Source organism: Phocoena phocoena, chromosome 2 (assembly GCF_963924675.1).
Source record: "Phocoena phocoena chromosome 2, mPhoPho1.1, whole genome shotgun sequence".
NCBI lineage: Eukaryota > Metazoa > Chordata > Mammalia > Artiodactyla > Phocoenidae > Phocoena > Phocoena phocoena.
Window position 1 is genome coordinate 145848746 of NC_089220.1, and position 13982 is coordinate 145862727.

At 38.1% G+C, this 13982-nt stretch overlaps 1 protein-coding gene across 2 annotated transcripts in view; it reads right to left on the minus strand.

Annotated features, from left to right (window-relative positions):
- ENTREP2 (endosomal transmembrane epsin interactor 2) overlaps positions 1 to 13982 on the minus strand; it is a 359231-nt gene that overhangs the window by 290175 nt on the left and 55074 nt on the right. The gene's annotated exons all lie outside the window — the stretch shown is intronic.

The window sequence follows — 13982 nt, forward strand, 5'->3', positions numbered from 1 at the left end:
CAGAAAAAAAATGAGTGAACTTACAGATAGGTCAATTAAAATCATGCAGTCTGAGGAAGAGAAGAAAAAAGAATGAAAGAAAAGGAACACAGCCTCAGCCTCAGAAATCTATAAGACATCATCAAACATACCAAGACACATATAACGGTTGTCTCAGAAGGAAAGGAGAGACAAAAAAGGGCAGAATGGATAGCTGAAGAAATAATGGCTCAAAGTTTTTATGCAAAACATTAAATAGGAGGTACAGCATCCAAGAAGTTCAACAAATTCCAAATAATATGAACTCAAAGACAAGCACACCTAGACAAAGCATTAAAAAGTTGTTGAAGGACAAAGACAATGAGAATGAAAAGCAGCAAGTGAGAAGCAACTGATCATGGACAAGAGAGCCTCAACAAGACTAACAGTTAATTTCTTATCAGAAGGCAGTGAGATGAAATATTCAAAGTGCTGAAAGAAAAACTCTCAGCCAAGAATTTTATATACAAAAAAATTATCATTCAATAAGGAGAAATTAAGAAGTTCCCAGGTAAACTAAAACTGAGGTAGTCTGTCACTAGCACACTTGCCCTACAAGATATACTCAAAGGAATCCATTAGGCAGAAATGAAAGAACACTAGATAGGTAACTAAAATCCACATGAAGAAAAAAAAGCACCAGTAAGGTAACTACATAGGTAAATATTAAAAATGGTATAAATTTTTGTTTGTAACTCTTTTCTACAATCTGATATAAAAGACATCTACATAAAGCAACAATTAAATATCTCTGTTGATGTAGTTCACAATAGATAAAGATGTAATTACATAACAGGAACAGAAAAAATGATGGGTAAGGAATAGGGACACATAAAAGCAAAAATTCTGTAAGCTATTGTAATTAAATTTACTTGAACTAGATTCCTATAAATTGTTCATTTCAATCTCCAGTGCAACCACTATAAAATAACTCAAAAATGTAGTAAAAGACAAGGGAATAAAATGACACACTGAAAAATATGCATTTAATGCAAAAGGCGGAAGTAATGGATGAACCAAGAAAAAAAGAAGACATACAGAAAACAAACAGCAAAATAACAGATATAAATACTACCTTACTAGTAATTACATTAAATGTAAATGGACTGAACACTCAAATTTTAAAAGGCAGACATTGATAGAACAGATTTTTTTAAAATAACGCAATCCAACATAAGCTATCTCTAAGGGAAACACTTTAGATTCAAATACACATATTGATTGAAAGTAAAAGGATGGAAAAAGATATACCATGCAAACAGTAACCAAAAGGGATCTGAAGTGGCAACACTAATATCAGACAAAATAGACTTTGAGAGAAAAGATATTACTGGAGACACCAAAAAATTTAATAATGATAAAACTATCACTCTAACTAGAAGATATAACAATTGTAAATATATGTGCACCTAAAAACAGAGCCCCAAAATATATAAAGCAAAAGGTGGAAGAATTTAACATGGAAATAGATAATTTGACAATAACAGTTCCAGGGTTTCCACCTTGAAAATGGATAGAATATCTAGACAAAATATCCACAAGAAGATAGCAAACTTGAACAACTCTTTGAACCAACTCAACCTAACAGACACCTATAGAACACCCCACTCAACAAAAGCAGAATATATTCTTCTGAAGGGCATATGGGACATTCTCCAGTATAGACCACATGTTATGCCCTCAAACAAATCTCTGTAAATTTGAAAGGACTGAAATCATATAGAGTATGCTCTCTGACCACAATGAAATGAAATTAGAAATCAATAATGGAAGAAAACTAGAAAATTCACAAATAGGTAAAAATAAAACAACCCACTACTAAATAATCAATAGGTCAAAGAAAAAAATCTCAAGAGAAATTGGGGGAGGGGGACCCAAGATGATGGCTTAGGAAGATCCTGAACTTACCTCCTCCCACAGACACACCAAATCTACAGCTACACATGGATCACTTCCTTCTGAAAAAGATCTGAAAACTAGATGAACTGTTTATCCACAACAACAGATAAAAGGGCCAAACTGAGACAAGTAGGAAAGGCAGAGACATGGTCTTGCAAAAATCCCACCCCTGGTGCAGCAGTGTACAATAGGGAGGGGTCTCACCACTCCAGCACTTCTCCCAGAAAATCGAGGGGTTGGTGCCCCACATCAGGCACCTCAACCCCTGGGATCTGCACCAGACACAAGCACCCCAGATGTCTGCTCAGTAAACCAACAAGGGACCCAAGTGCTATAGAAAACTGAGATTCCCCCTTTAAAGGGCGTGCATGCAATCTCACTCACCCCAAGACCTAGCAAAAAAAAGCAGTTTGAAAAGCGCTTAGACTATACGTGAAGAACGCTAATTCTGCTAACCTAAAAGCATACACTGGAAAGGCAGGGGTCGGTTGAAATTCTCCTTGGAGACAGAGGTGCTGATGGACACTGTTATTCCACTTTCCACCTACCCTGCCAGCACAGGCGGGCGAGATTGAAGGCAGCACCACCTCTCTACCTCACTAAGACAGGCAGGGGTGAGTGTTGGTAGCACTATCCCACTGCCTTGCTAAAGCCCAAGAGTGTGGGCAGGTGCAGAATTCCCCACTCCCCGGTTGGGGAAGCTGAGCAAAAGTGGCCATGGCATTCTCTAAAGCCAACATGTGCACAATGGCAAGGCACTGTCCCAATGCACTGCTGAAACCCGGGGGCACGTGTAGTCAAGATGTTTTCTCATTGCCTTGCTGAAGCCGGGGAACATGTCCTGCCCTCTGCACTCTTAGGTTGCCTTGCTAAAGCCAGCAGGCCCATGCAATCCACACAGGGGGCACCCCTTGACCACCTGGCTCTGGTGGCCAAGGGGACTGGCATTACTGGGCTCCAGGGGGCTGTAACAATCAGAAAGACAGTTCTCGACAGGCCACCACCCCCAAGGCACTGCAAAGGCAGCAGACTGAAACACAACCCCAGTCTTCTTATGAAAGGCCTGTTTAGTCAGCCTGGAGCTTTCCCCTGAGGCTTCAGATTCCCCACACATCTGGGGGCTAAGGAGGCACTCCCAGGGCACGTAAGTAGGGAGACATCACTCTTGCACATACCTCTGACCTCACTACAGATCAACAAAACCACCCAGAAGGGAATTACTACACTCATCTGGAGACCGGATTTTCGCAACTGTCACCGAGGGGACACTTCCAGATCTCCTAGACTGGAGGCCAGAAGGGATTATGACCACGGCCCCACAGGGGCCGTGTATGTATTTTCATACTTTAAAAGCTGCTGCCTGAGGGTGTGACTCCCAGTCAGCCTGAAACTAGGTGACAAATAAGATTCCTCCCCTTGGAACACTGACAAATCGTGGCACACCCTCAACACAGGGAATATCAAGAACAAACCAGGCAATTTAGACAATCACAAAGGTGCTAGAGACAACCAAAAGCTAGGACAAAGTGGAACAAGAAGGTTCATCATCTAAGCAAGGCCATTCCTTCAAGGCTGAGAGAGGTAGCTGTTTCCTTTAATACAAGGACACAAACACATGAGGAGACAGAGAAACATGTTCCAAATGAAAAAACAAGATAGAACCTCAGGAAGAGACCTTAATGATATGGAGATAAGTAATCTACCTGATAAAGAATGGAAACTAATGGCCATATGATGCTCAACAAACTCAGGAGAAGAATGGATGAAACAGCAAGAACTTCAAAAGAGATTGAGGGCTTCCCTGGTGGCGCAGTGGTTGGGAGTCCGCCTGCCGATGCAGGGGACACGGGTTCCTGCCCCGGTCCAGGAAGATCCCACATGCCGCGGAGTGGCTGCGCCCGTGAGCCATGGCCGCTGAGTCTGCACGTCCAGAGCCTGTTGCCCCGCAGTGGGAGAGGCCACAACAGTGAGAGGCCCGTGTACCGCAAAAAAAAAAAAAGAGATTGAAAATATAAGAAAGTACCAAACAGAAGTCACGGAGCTGAAGAATACAATAGCTGAACTGAGAAATATAAGAGCAGCCTGGATAAAGGACAGCTCAGCAAGCTGGAAGACAAAGCAATGGAACTCACCCAGAAAGAGCAGCAAAAAGAAAAAAAGAATTAAAAAGGAAAAAAAAGATAATTTAAGGGACCTGTGGGGCATGGAGCAGAATAACATTTGCATTATAGGGAGTCCCAGAAGAAGAGAGAGAGAAAGGGCCACAAGATTTATTTTAAGAAATAACAGCTCAACCCTTTCCTAACCTAGGAAGGACACAGACATCCAGGTCCAGGTAGCCCAGAGAGTTCCAAGATGAACCCAAAGAGAGCCACACTAGGACACATTATAAAAAATGTCAAATGTCAAAGCTAGAGAGAATCTTAAAAGCAGCAAGAGAAAAACAAACTGTTACATACAAGGGCACCTCCATAAGACTATCAGCAGATTTCTCAGCAGAAACTCTGCAGGCCAGAAAAGAATAGTGTGATATATTCAGATCTGAAAGGGAAAAAGCTTCCAATGAAGAATACTCTTCTTGGAAAGGTTATAATTCAGGATTGAAGAACAGATAAAGAGCTTTCCAGACAAGCAAGAGTTTAAGGAGTTCAATACCAAACAAAAAATAATACCAATAGAAAAAACATTGGTTCAATACAAAAAGCATTGACAAGATTTCCTTAAGCTAAAACGAAATGGCACTAATTAATAACAATAAATGAAACCTCATTACAAAAGATAAATATATAGTAAAGGCATGAGATTAATCTTAGCTATTATGAAGGTTGTTAAAAGACAAAAGTAGTAAAACTAAAACTAAAATATTTTGTTAAGGGGTACAAAAAATAGATATAAAATGTGACATCTGTGAAAATGAATAACAGAAACCCTCATTCAAAATGGAGTCAGGAAGTCCTGAAGCGGGGGATCTCCCACACATATCACTCATCACAGTGTACCTTACATGCCCCAGTAGGAAGAAGCTTACTTTACACACCCCAGCAGGAAGAAGGAAGATTTTCTCCTTGTCCAGCAACAACCCAGCCAATAAGAAATTGCCACAACCCCGAACTCTGCTCTCCTCCAATGAAATTTCCTTCAGAACAGCCCCTCCCAACTGCCCCCTTTCCTCTCCTTTGTTCTCCAGACTTACCTATGGTTTGCCATAGTTTGCATATCCTGAATTGCAATTCCTCTGCTATTCCCAAATAAACTCGATTTTGCTGGCCAAACTGCTTACCTTTTTGTTTTAAAGGCTGACACATCAAAAACATAAAATATGAAGGGGAGGAGTAAAAATATAGAATTTTGGAATGCATTCAAATTTAAGTTCCTATCAACTTAGACTATTATATACATAGGATGATACATATGTGAACCCCATGTTAACAACAAAGCAAAAACTTATAGTAAATACACAAAAGAAAATTATAAAAGACTAAACATAAAACTAAAAGTCATCAATCCACACGGCAAGAGCAAAAGAGAAGAAGAAAGGAACAGAGAGGAACTACAAAAACAGCCAGAAAACAAGAGACTGCCTACAAGAGACTCACCCAGAAGTAAGGACACACACAGACTGAAAGTGAAGAGATAACAAAGGATATTTCATGCAAATGGCAACAAAAAGAAAGTTGGCATGGCTTTATTCATATCAGACAAATAAAACTTAAAAAAAAAAAGACTAATAAAAGACAAAAAGGGGAACTATACAATGACAAAGGGGTCAACCCAGCAAGAAATATAACATTTATAAATATATGTACCCAACATCAGAGCACCTAAATATATGAAGCGAATAGTAATAGACCTAAAAAGAAAAATTGACAGCAAACAACAATAGGAGGGGACTTTAACACTCCACTTATATCAATGAATAGATCATCTAGATAGAAAATCATTAAGAAAGCATAGGCCGTAAACACATTAGACCAGATAGACTTAATAGATACCTACAGAACATTAAATGCAGAAGTAGCAGAATAAAAATTCTCAAGTTCACATGGAACATTCTTCAGGATAGATCACATGTTAGACCACAAAACAAGACTCAATAAATTCAAGAAGATGGAAATCATATTAAGTATCTCTACTGGCCACAATGGTATGAAACTAGAAATCAATTACAAGAAGAAAACTGGAAAAACTACAAATACATGGAGATTAAACAACACGTTACTGAACAACTACTAGGTCAAAGGAGAAATCAAAAACTACCTAGAGACAAATGAAAACAGAAACATGACATACAAAAATCTATGGGATGCAGCAAAATTGGTTCTAAGAGGGAAGTTCATATCCATACAGGCCTACCTCAGAAAACAAGAAAAGTATCAAATAAACAACTTTACATTTTAAAGAACTAGAAAAAGAAGAACAAATGAAGCCTGAAATTAGTAGCAGGAAGTAAATAATAAAGATTGGAGCAAAAATAAAGTAGAACTAAAAAAACAATAGGAAGAAGAAACACTTCCAAATTCATTTTACAGGGCTAGCATTACCATGGCAACAAAACCAGAAAAGGACAACACACACAAAAAAGAAAACCAGAAAAGGACAACACACAAAATAAAGAAATATTACAGGCCAATATCTCTGATGAACACAGATGTAAAAATCATCAACAAAATAACTAGCAAACCAAATTCAACAATACATTAAAAGAATCATACACCATAATCAAGTGGGATTTACTCCAGGGAGGTAAGAATGGTTCAACACCCTCAAATCAATCAATGTGACACACAACATTAACAAAATGAAGAATAAAAATCATATGATTATCTCAATAGGTACAGAAAAAGAATCTGACAATATCCAACATCCATTTATTATAAAAACTCTAAACAAAGTGGATATAGAGGAAATGTACCTTAACATAATGAGGGCCTATATGACAAACTCACAGCTGATATCATACCCAATGGTGAAAAGCTGAAAGCCTTCCCTTAAGATCAGGACCAAGACAAGGATGCCCACTCTCCCCACTTTTATTCAACATAGTATCAGAAGTCCTAGACTCAGCAATTAGGCAAGAAAAATAAATAAATGGTAAACAAATTGAAAAGGAGGAAGTAAAACTGTCACTATTTGCAGATGACATGACAATATATGTAAAAAACCTTAAAGGGCTTCCCTGGTGGCGCAGTGGTTGAGAGTCCGCCTGCCGATGCAGGGGACACGGGTTCGTGCCCCGGTCCGGGAAGATCCCACATGCTGCAGAGCGGCTGGGCCCGTGAGCCATGGCCGCTGAGCCTGCACGTCCAGAGCCTGTGCGCCACAAAAAAAAAAAAAAAAAAAAAAAAAAAACCTTAAAGACCACACACACACACACACACACACACACACACACACACACACAGTTAAAATACCTGAATCTAGTAACATTGCAGGGTATAAAATTATATACAGAAATCTGTTAGTAACATTGCAGGGTATAAAATTATATACAGAAATCTGTTGCATTTAAACACACTAACAGCAAACTATCAGAAAGAGAAATTAAGAAAATCCCATTTACAACTGTATCCAAAAGAATAAAATACCTAGGAATAAATTTAACGAAGGAGGTGAAAGACCTATACACTAAGAACTATAAGACACTGATGAAAGAAACTGAGGAAGGCACAAATAAATGGAAAGATATTCCATGCTCGTTTTAATATTGTTAAAATGTCCACATTTCCCAAAGCAATCTACACACTCAATGCAATCCCTATCAAAATTCCAATGGCATTTTTCACAGAACTAGAACAAATAATCCTAAAATTTGTATGAAACTACAAAAGAAGAGGCAAAACAATCTTGAGAAAGAACAAAACTGGAGGTACCATGCTCCCTTTCAAGCTATACTACAAAGCTAAGTAATCAAAACAGTACAGTACTGTAATAAAAACAGATACATAGATCAATGGAACAGAATAGAGAGCCCAGAAATAAACCCACACATACATGGTCAATTAATTTATGACAAAAGAGGCAAGAATATACAATGGGGAAAGGACAGTCTCTTCAATAAATGGTGCTGAGAATATTTGACAGCTACATACAAAAGATTGAAACTGGACCACTATCTTACACCATATACAAAAAATTAGCTCGGGCTTCCCTGGTGGCACAGTGGTTGAGAATCCGCCTGCTGATGCAGGGGCCATAGGTTTGTGTCCCGGTCCAGTAAGGTCCCACGTGCCACGGAGCGGCTTGGCCCGTGAGCCATGGCCGCTGAGCCTGTGCGTCCGGGGCCTGTGCTCCACAACGGGAGAGGCCACAACAGTGAGAGGCCTGCGTACCACAAAAAAAAAAAAACATGTATGGACCTAGACTGTATTATGCTAAATGAAATATGTCAGACAGAGAAAGACAAATACCACATGATTCCACTTATGTGTGTAATCTGAAAAACAAAACAAAACCCAGACTCATAGATACAGAGAACACATAATGGTTGCTGGAGGTGAGGGCGTTGGAGGAGAGGGGTTGGAATGGGTAAAGAGGATCAGGAAGTACAAACTTCCAGTAATAAAATAAATAAGTCATGGGGATATAACGTGCAGCATGAGGAATATATAATAACACTGTATTAACTTTGTATGCATGTACGCATAGTAACTAGACTTACAGTATGGATTATTTCACAACATACAAATACTGAATCACTAATATAATATTGTATGTCAAGTATATGTATGTATGTTATATATATATGTGGAAATTGGAAAATGCTTTGATATGGATGAAAACAAAACCATAGCATACCAAAATTTATGGAATGTAGCAAAAAGTGCTTGGTGGCAAATTTAGAACTATAAGTGCTTATATTAAAAAAGGAGAAAAATCTCAAGTCAACCTAACTTTCTACTTTAAGAAACTAGGAAAAGATCCAACTAAAGCAAACAAAGGAAAGAAACAGTAAGACTTAGAGTGGAAATAAACAGAAAATTTTTTTAAGTAGAGAAAATCAATGAAACCAGAATTTGGTTCTTTGAAAAGATCACATTTTAAAATTGAAAAACCTTTAGATACACTGACCAAATAGAGAGGACGAGGGAGGGATAAAGAGAAAGAGAAAGATGACTCAAATTACTAATGTCAAAAATTAAAAGTGAGCGTATTACCACTGATCTTACAGAAATAAAAGAATTACAAGGGAATACTACAAACAACTGTATGCCCAAAAGTCAGACAACACAGATGAAATGGATAAATTCCTACAAAGTTACAAACTACAGAAACTGATTAAAAAGAACAGAAATTTTGAATACACTTATAATAAGAAAAGAGATTGAGTTAACAATCAAAAACCTTCGTTTAAAAAAGGCCTAGAATCAGATGGCTTCACTGGAGACTTCTACAAAACATTAAAGAAGAATTAACATCAATCCTTGACAAACTCTTCCAAAAATTAAAGAGGGAATAGTTTTCAACTCATTCTGTGAGACTAATATTAGTCTGATACCAAAATCCACAAAGACATCACAAGAAAACTACATAACAATATTCCCTATAAATAAGACTGAAAACACTCTCAACAATGTATCGGCATATCAAATCCAGCAACATACAGCAGGATTATGCACCATGACCAACTAGAATATATCTCAGGAATGAAAAGTTGATTTAACATATAAAAATCAGTCAATATAACACAAAATATTAATAAAAAACAGGGGAAGGAAATGGTATGGTTATCTCAATAGACACAGTAAAAGCCTTTGTAAAACAACTTTTCATGATTTAAAAGGAAAAACAAAACAAAACCTCAACTACTAAGAAATAGAAAGGAATTTCATCAACCTGATAAAGGGCATCTACAAAGAACCTACAGGCTACTTTAGACTGAAAGCTTCCCCATTAAGATCAAGACCAAGACAAGGATATCTGTTCCTACCCCTTACTCTTTTCTATTCAACATTATACTGGTGGTGCCAGCCAGGGTAATTAGGCAAGAAAGTGAAATAAAAGGCAACCCAATTGGAAAAGAAGAATTAAAACTATATTTTCAGATGACATGATCTTCTAGATATAAAGATCTTCAGGAATCCACAAAAATATTACTAGAGCTAATAAATGAGTACAGCAAGGTTGTGAGATACAGAAATCAATAAACAAAAATCAATTGTATCTCTGTACATGTGCAACGAACAATCCAAAAATAAATTTCAGAAAATAATTGTTTACAACACCATAAAAAATAAAAAAGGAATAAATCTTTAGCAAAAGAAGTACAAGATGTGTACACTAAAAACTACAAAATATCAATGAAGCAAATTAAAGAGTATTTAAATAAAAGGAAAGACAGCCTGTATTCCTGGACTAGAGAACTTAATATTGTTTAGGTCAGTGGTCTCCAACTTTTTTGGCACCAGGGACTGGTTTCACGGAAAACAATTTTTCCACGGACCGGGCTGGGGCGGAGGGATGGTTCACGTGGTAACACAACTGATGGGGAGCGGCAGATGAAGCTTCGCTCACTCAACCACCACTCACCTCCTGCTGTGCAGTCCACTTCCTAACAGGCCACGGACCGGTACCGGTCTGTGGCCCGGGGGTTGGAGACTCCTGGTTTAGATGGTGATACTCCCCAAATTGATCTAAAAATTCAATACAATCCCAGGTAGACTTTTTGCAGAATTGGATAATACGGATCCTACAATTAATATGGAAATGCTAGGGATAAGAATTGCAGGATTCACATTTCCTGATTTTAAAACTCACTACAAAGCTACAGTAATCAACACAGTGTCATAGTGATATAAGGATAGATAAATCAATGGAAAAGACCTGAGAGTCCAGAACTAAACCTATACATTTATTGTCAATTGATTTTCAAAAATAGTGCCAAGAAAATTCAATATGGAAAAAAACAGCCTTTTCCACAAACAGTGGAATAGTTCCATGCAAAAGAATAAAACTGAACCCCTATTTCACACTATATATAAAACCTAAGTCAAAATGGATCAAAGACCTACATATAAGAGCTGAAACTATAAAAGTCTTAGAAGAAAACATGGATAAAAACCTTCATGATGCTGGATTAACGGTTTCTTAGATGGACACCAAATACAAGCAACCAAAGAAAAAACAGATATTTAACCTCATCAAAATTAAAACTTTTCTTGTTCAATGGACACTATAAGAAAGTATAAAGACAATGCACAGAATTAGAGAAAATATTTGCAAAGCATATATCTGATAAGGGGCTAGTATCCAGAATATATGAAGAACTCTTATAACTCAATAATACAAGACAAGAATACAAGGTGTGTTCTTCCCTGGGAGAACACATGGTGCGCCTCAGGCTGGTGCAACATCACTCCAGCCTCTACCGCCACAGGATCACCTTGCATCCGTACCCCTCTCCCCCCGGCCTGAGTGAGCCAGAGGCCCTGAATCAGCTGCTCTTTTAACCCTGTCCTGTCTTGAGTGAAAAACAGACACCCTCAAGTAACCTACACACAGAGGCGAGTCCAAATACAAAGCTGAACCCCAGGAGCTGTGCGAACAAAGAAGAGAAAGGGAAATTTCTCCCAGCAGCCTCAGGAGCAGAGGATTAAATCTCCACAGTCAACCTTATGTACCTTGCATCTGTGGAATACCTGAATATACAACGAGTCATCCCAAATTGAGGAGGTGAACTTTGGGAGCAAAGATATATTTTTATCACTTTTTCTCTTTTTGTGAGTGTGTATGTGTATGCTTCTGTGTGTGATTTTGTCTGTAGAGCTTTGCTTTTACCATTTGTCCTAGGGTTCTGCCTGTCTGTTTTTTTGTTGTTGTTTTATTACTTTAAAAAAATATTTTCTTAATAATTATTTTTTATTTTAGTAACTTTATTTTATTTTACTTCATTTTATTTTATCTTCCTTCTATTTTTTTCTCCCTTTTATTCTGAGCCATGTGGATGAAAGGCTCTTGGTACTCCAGCCAGGCGTCAGGGCTGTGCCTCTGAGGTGGGAGAGCCAAGTTCAAGACACTAGTCCACAAGAGACCTCCCAGCTCCACATAATATCAAATGGTGAAAATCTCCCAGAGATCTCCTTCTCAACACCAAGACCCAGCTTCACTCAACGACCAGCAAGCAACAGTGCTGGACACCCTATGCCAAACAAATAGCATGACAGGAACACAACCCCACCCATTAGCAGAGAGGCTGCCTAAAATCATAATAAGGCCACAGACACACCCAAACACACAACCAGACGTGGACCTGCCCACCAGAAAGACAAGATCCAGCCTCATCCACCAGAACACAGGCACTAGTCCCCTCCACCAGGAAGCCTACACAACCCACTGAACCAACCTTAGCCACTGGGGACAGACACCAAAAACAACGGGAACTATGAACCTGCAGCCTGTGAAAAGGAGACTCCAAACACAGTAAGTGAAGCAAAATGAGAAGACAGAAAAACACACAGCAGATGAAGGAGCAAGGCAAAAACCCAACAGACCTAACAAATGAAGAGGAAATAGGCAGTCTACCTGAAAAAGAATTCAGAATAATGATAGTAAAGATGATCCAAAATCTTGGAAATAGAACAGAGAAAATACAAGAAACGTTTAACAAGGACCTAGAAGAACTAAAGAGCAAACAACCAGTGATGAACAACACAATAAATGAAATTAAAAATTCTCCAGAAGGGATCAAGAGCAGAATAACTGAGGCAGAAGAACGGATAAGTGACCTGGAAGATAAAATAGTGAAAATAACTACTGCAGAGCAGAATAAAGAAAAAAGAACGAAAAGAATTGAGGACAGTCTCAGAGACCTCTGGGACAACATTAAACGCACCAACATTCGAATTATAGGGGTCCCAGAAGAAGAGAAAAAGAAAGGGACTGAGAAAATATTTGAAGAGATTACAGTTGAAAACTTCCCTAATATGGGAAAGGAAATAGTTAATCAATTCCAGGTAGCACAGAGAGTCCCATACAGGATAAATCCAAGGAGAAACATGCCAAGACATATATTAATCAAACCATCAAAAATTAAATACAAAGAAAAAATATTAAAAGCAGCAAGGGAAAAACAACAAGTAACACACAAGGGAATCCCCATAAGGTTAACAGCTGATCTTTCAGCAGAAACTCTGCAAGCCAGAAGGGAGTGGCAGGACATACATAAAGTGATGAAGGAGAAAAACCTACAACCAAGATTACTCTACCCAGCAAGGATCTCATTCAGATTTGATGGAGAAATTAAAACCTTTACAAACAAGCAAAAGCTAAGAGAATTCAGCACCACCAAACGAGCTATACAACAAGTGCTAAAGGAACTTCTCTAGGCAGGAAACACAAGAGAGAGAAAAGACCTACGATAACAAACCCAAAACAATTAAGAAAATGGTAACAGGAACATATATATTGATAATTACCTTAAATGTAAATGGATTAAATGCCCCAACCAAAAGACATAGACTGGATGAATGGATAAAAAAAACAAGACCCATATATATGATGTCTACAAGGGAACCACTTCAGACCCAGGGACACATACAGACAGAAAGTGAGGGGATGGAAAAACATATTCCATGCAAATGGAAACCAAAAGAAAGCTGGAGTAGCAATTCTCATACCAGACAAAATAGACTTTAAAATAAAGAATGTTACAAGACACAAAGAAGGACACTACACAATGAACAAGGGAATGATCCAAGAAGAAGATATAACAATTGTAAATATTTATGCACCCAACATAGAAGCACCTCAATACATAAGGCAAATACTAACAGCCATAAAAGGGGAAATCAACAGTAACACAACCATAGTAGGGGACTTTAACACCCCACTTTCACCAATGAACAGATCATTCAAAATGAAAATAAATAAGGAAACACAAGCTTTAAATGATACATTAAACAAGATGGACTTAGTTGATATTTATAGGACATTCCATCCAAAAACAACAGAACACACATTCTTCTCAAGTGCTCATGGAACATTCTCCAGGGTAGATCATAGCTTGGGTCACAAACCAAGCCTTGGTAAATTTAACAAAATTGAAATTGTATCAAGTATCTTTTCCAACC